The sequence below is a fragment of the Vigna radiata genome, chromosome 6 (genome assembly GCF_000741045.1).
Source record: "Vigna radiata var. radiata cultivar VC1973A chromosome 6, Vradiata_ver6, whole genome shotgun sequence".
NCBI lineage: Eukaryota > Viridiplantae > Streptophyta > Magnoliopsida > Fabales > Fabaceae > Vigna > Vigna radiata.
Window position 1 is genome coordinate 13,124,763 of NC_028356.1, and position 5,804 is coordinate 13,130,566.

Genomic DNA, 5,804 nt, shown 5'->3' on the forward strand with positions numbered 1-5,804 from the left:
TTTATCAACTCCATGATGGCCCATGAGTCCTCCTCCATGACTTTCCTTGATAAGAAGCTTTCGAATGGATCCTTGGGGTATACATAGTTTTCCTTTATTAAAAAGATACCCCTCAGAAATATAGAATCCGTCGAATGGCTTTTTAAGACAAGATGCATAAGTGGATGCAAAGGTAGGGTCAATGTCATAAAGTTGTTTGATGTCATCAAAACCTAGTATTTGTGAACCTAGAGTAACTAGTAATGCATGTCGTGTAGATAAAGCATCCGCAACAACATTAGTACTCCCTTTTTTATGTTTGATGACATATTGAAACTGCTCAAGGTACTCAATCCACTTTGCATGTTGCTTGTTCAGCTTTCCTTGCCCTTTAATATACTTGAGAGATTCATGGTCAGTGTTGATAATAAACTCTCTAGACACGAAATAATGTTCCCAAGTTTTCAATGCTCGAATAAGGGCATAAAGTTCTTTGTCATAGGTAGGATAGTTCAAAGTAGGTCCCTTATGTTTTTCACTGAAATAAGCTATAGGGTGACCTTCTTGTATAAGCACAACTCCTATTCCTACCCCAGAAGCATCACATTCTACTTGAAAAGCTTTGGAAAATCAAGTAAATGTAGAATGGGTGCATGTGTTAGCTTATGTTTTAAGGTCTCAAATGATAGACTTTGTTTTTCATCCCATTTGAATGGCACATCCTTCTTTAAAAGTTCATTGAGGGGAGCAGCAATAGTAGAGAAATTTTCTATAAAGCATCTATAGAAACCTGCTAGACCTAGAAAACTTCTTACTTCTCCCACTGTTTTCAGGACAGGCCACTCTTGGATAGCTTTGATTTTGCTAGGATCAACATGTACACCTTCTTTCCCAACTTTGAAGCCTAGAAAAATAACACTTTCTTGACAAAAGGTACATTTGTCAAAGTTGGCAAATAAATGGTGTTGACGAAGCAAAATCAAGACTTTTCTCACATGATGAAGATCCTATTTAAGACCTTTGCTATAGATTAGAATATCATCAAAGTAGACTACAACAAAGTTGCCTATGTATTCCTGAAGGACATGATTCATTAAGCGCATGAAGGTACTAGGAGCATTGGTTAAGCCAAAAGGCATGACTAACCATTCATAAAGGCCAAATTTGGTCTTAAAAGCGGTTTTCCATTCATCTCCTTCTTTAATTCTGATTTGATGATATCCACTTTTAAGATCAATCTTGGTGAACATGTTTCCTCCATGTAATTCATCTAACATATCGTCCAATCTAGGAATAGGGTGCCTATACTTGACTGTAATGTTGTTAATAGCCCTGCAATCTGTACACATTCGCCAAGAACCATCTTTCTTAGGGACTAACAACACTGGCACCGTACAAGGGCTAAGGCTCTTTTGTATCCACCCTTTTCCCAATAAATCATTAACTTGCTTCTCTATCTCTTTGGTTTTTGTGGGGTTAGTCCTATAAGTTGGCCTATTGGGAAGGCTGGCGCCAGGAATCAAATCAATTTGATGTTCAATTCCTCGAAGAGGTGGTAATCCACTTGGAACCTCTTTAGGAAATAAATCATCAAACTCTTTCAAAAGCTTTTGTAACCCCTTTGGATGAGAATCAAGTGGATGATTTATGGAAAGAAGTGCCCCTTTACAATTGAGAAGAAAGTGAGGTTGTCCAAGGAAAAGGTTTTTAGAAGAATGTGGTGGGACAACTTCATTGGTTGAGGCACATTCGACCAAACTCAACTTCTTCTCTTTGGAAACTTTGTTAGAGTGGAGCATTTTCTCACCATCCAACTTCTTCTTAAGTATTATTTGGTCCTCTCGCACTTGTGATGGTGTAAGAGGGCTCAAGATAATCTTTTTGCCTTTATGTTGAATGGTTATCTTGTTGGTGACTCCATCATGAAAAACTTGTTTGTCAAATTGCCAAGGGCGTCCAAGTAAGATGTGACCCGCTTCCATTGGAACAATATCACAAATGATTTGATCTTCATACTTGCCTATGGAAATGGGAACACTTACTTCTTCCTTAACAACTATTCCTTCATCCTCTTTTATCCATTGAAGTTTGTACGGGTTAGGATGAGGAGTAGGAGTTAAGCCTAACTTTTCAACCATTCTAGAGCTACAACAATTACAACAAGAACCACTATCCACAATCATAGAACAGGTTTTATCAAGAACTTTGCAGCGAGTGTGGAATAGGTTTTCTCGTTGAGTCTGTTCTAACTCAACATGCTTTGCCTCAAGGAGTCTTCTAACCATGAGAAGATCTCCATCACAAGGTGGAGCTTCATGTTCCTCTTCAGATGAGGACAACTCAGACGTGCTAGAAGATGACTCCTCACTTGGACTCTCATGTTCAAGGATATAGGTTGACTTTTTGAAGTGACACTCATTTGAATAGTGTCCTCTTGCTCCATATTTGAAACATCTAGTCTCCTTACCCGTGGTATCTCTAGGTGGCTCTCTTGAAGTCCTTTGTTCTTTTCCCTTATAGCTTTCTTTGTCTCTTTTTAGCTCTCTATCTTTGATTTTGAGCTTGTCTTGTGGTCTTTCTCGGTCTCACTCCTTTGTTTCCTCATATCTTGGAAAACTACCCTCCCTCTTAAGATCTTTCCTATAGGATGATGTGGTAGGGTAGGTTCTTTTTGTGGAAGCTTTTCTCCTATTTTGTTCTTCCACTCTCACACATAGTTGTACAAAATCATTTAGATCTAAGTAAGGTAAGAGTTCTACCTTATCTCTAATCTCATAGTTCAATCCACTCCTTAATATGCTATCCCTTTTAGAAGGTCCAGCTGGGTGCTAAAATTCCACCAAAATGATATGATAAACCAGCAGGAAAATCACAAAACCGTGAGTGATAAACACACTTTACTACACCAGAATTTTCAGAGAAAATACAACATGACAGCAGAATTGGAAGCCAACAAAGTTCAATTCTAATGAATTTTGGGCTGTAAAACAAAGATGGCACTCAAAAGGATCCTAGGAGAAGGTCTAAAACAGATTAAACAATCAATAAAAGACTCAAATAGTGATTGAATTCTGTGCAATGCAAGTGTTTGATGAAAATTTAAAATTTTTTGATGAAATGCCACAATGAGCTGCAGAAATTATGTTTTCTGGTTTTTTGACTTGTAAACTGGATTGCAGGGGTTTTATTTCCTTTTTCTGATTGGTTTACACCTGTATATGGATTTAATTTTGTTTGAAACAAGATCCCCAACTTTTGCCAATCCAATTTACAATTTGAAACTGAAATGGTGGATGACAGCATATTATACCAGCTGCAGCATTAAAAAGTGGCTGAAAAATTGAAACAACAATGGTGATTTTGAATGGTAGTGAATGAAATGGTCCTATGATACTTCCACCAATTTTATATCAACAAATGAAATGTATACAAGCTATAAAATAGTGAAGAGATTGTGCAGTACCGAAGATGAATGACAGACTTCCCAAAATGAACTAAAATATGGGTTTTGGGTAAAGTTCTCGGGTAAAAATCACTACTGGACCATATGAACAGTGAAAAATGTTTTCAAATCATCAAATAAGTTTGTACAATCACTAGAACATCACTGAAATATTCAGCAACTCCAACACAGGGGTGCAGTTACGGATTCTGCAGAATCAAAGTGAGAAAACTACACCAAAAATGAGAAAAATTGGACTGAAAATGGTGGTTTCAGTGGGTGATTTGAGTGGCAGTGGTGAAAAGGCTCAAATGAGACCTCAAACAACTTCATATGATCATAGTAGAGGTGTACAAATACCTAAACAGCAAAGAAAGTGATGACAGCAGAATATGACAAGTGCACTACTTAAAAATGAGTAAAATTTGGTGATGCAGCAAGTCAATACCAATTTGGCTCAAAATTTACCATATGAACAGTAACAAACCAATTTCAATTCACCAAAAATGACTCCAAACTCAATGAAACTGATCCAAAACAGTAAGGATCTCAATATGAGGTATACACTTGCATATTTCAAGCAAAAATGATGGTTCAAGATGTGAATTGATACTTTGGCTGTGAAAAGAGCAAATAAACTATAAAAACAAGTTTTAAATGTTCAAAGAAACATGTTCAAACAATTTTTATGCACAGAAACAAGTATAAGCTCAAAATCACATGTGGAGTTGTGACTTATGCAGCAGAATAGTTGTCAAACAATAGCAAAATGCAAACTGCAACAGAATTTTGAAAAAAAAAATTGGAGAAGCTAAGCTGGCTGGAACAATCAGACCACAAGAAAGTCCTATTTACTAGATCTAGCTGCAGAGAAGTAGCTAGAGGATGTAAATGAACCTAAATCATAGTCAATGAAAGTGGAGCACGGTGCAAAGCTGTTACAGTGGCAGAAATCACTATGTTGATTCAACTGAAACATTCATTTGACAATTTTTGACGCAAATAGAATGATCATCATCAAAGAACTGATCATATACATCATCTAAACTAGTGCACAACTTCAGAATCAAAAAATTTGGACAATTAGAGTAAGTGCCATGGTAAAACAACAACTAGCGTGTAATGCAGATTTTTGAAACTGATTTGGAAACTCAACAACTCAAGTTGCAAATCTGTGATGGAAATGAATCACAATCATCTTCAACATGTTCCAATACATCAAACAAACTTAAACGAAGGCTGAAAACACGAAAATATGGCTCGCAACAGAATTGACGAATTCAAACCAGGAAACACGTGTGAGGCAGAGGATCTTCTCGGACAACACTCAAAAAATGTTTTGATCAAAGCTAGGAAATGCCTCATGGCTTTGTGTGATCAAAATTGAGCGGAGAAATGCATTGACACACAACAAAAAATGAAAATTCAAAGCTGGAATAGATTCAAAACACATGACAGTTGTAAAATGGCAGTTAAAGTTGCACATGACAGTGGACAAAACAACAATGAAAATTGAAACTAGAATGAACTCAATTACACAAAATGCACCGATTAAAATGTTAAAGAAACTCTAAGGAACAGTGAACAAATAGAATGATTCACTCAAACACAGCTGAGAACGAACAAAAAAAATCAATACAAAAGTGATATAGGAGCAGAACAACACAGCAAAGTAAAAAAAAAAATGAAGAAAGAGCACTTAGCTCTTGAAGCGTGACTGGAAAAACTGGCTCTTGATGCCAAATGATGGAAACATCTCCAAGACTCCCTGAAGCATGCTCCAAGTTGCAGAGAATTGGCAGCAAAATGATGAAGAAGATGAAGTTTGAAATGCACGGTAGGTGTTTGTGAAAATGTGTGAAGGTGTTTGGATGGATGTTTGGTAGAATTCTAATTCGGTAGGCTTTCCAAAGGTGAAAGGAGCTAGAGGAGGTGCAAGATAACAAGGCACAAGTTTGAACTTGAGAGGATAGCTGAGAATTCAACAGCATTTCATTACTCCAAATCAAGTTGAATTTACAACCGATGAAGTTCTCTATTTATAGATGAAGGAGAGCTTCTAAAACGTACTATGAAGCTATCCTAAAGATACATGTGCTGAAAAACAAATGAAAGAAGCTTGGAAGGCAAGCTACAATAGCTGACTCAGCAGAAAATGATGAAGACGGTGAAGTTGTTGTTTCTAGCGCTAGGCGTCATGAAGAGGGCGCTAAGTGCCAATCCTTTTCTTTTATATGGAAGCCTTCTTTAGTTGCATAAACATAGTTTCTTCTTTTTATTAATGTCCTACAAAAGCAATGTAAAGTTATTTATCAAAGGGAAAGAGGATTTAGTAATTAATACTCCATAAGAGTAAAGTAGTGAGTGCTCCCTCTTCCTCTTG

General features: G+C 36.8%; 1 pseudogene; it reads right to left on the bottom strand.

Moving 5' to 3' along the window:
• The window catches only part of LOC106763449, a 17,775-nt pseudogene that overhangs the window by 4,364 nt on the left and 7,607 nt on the right, over nt 1-5,804 (bottom strand).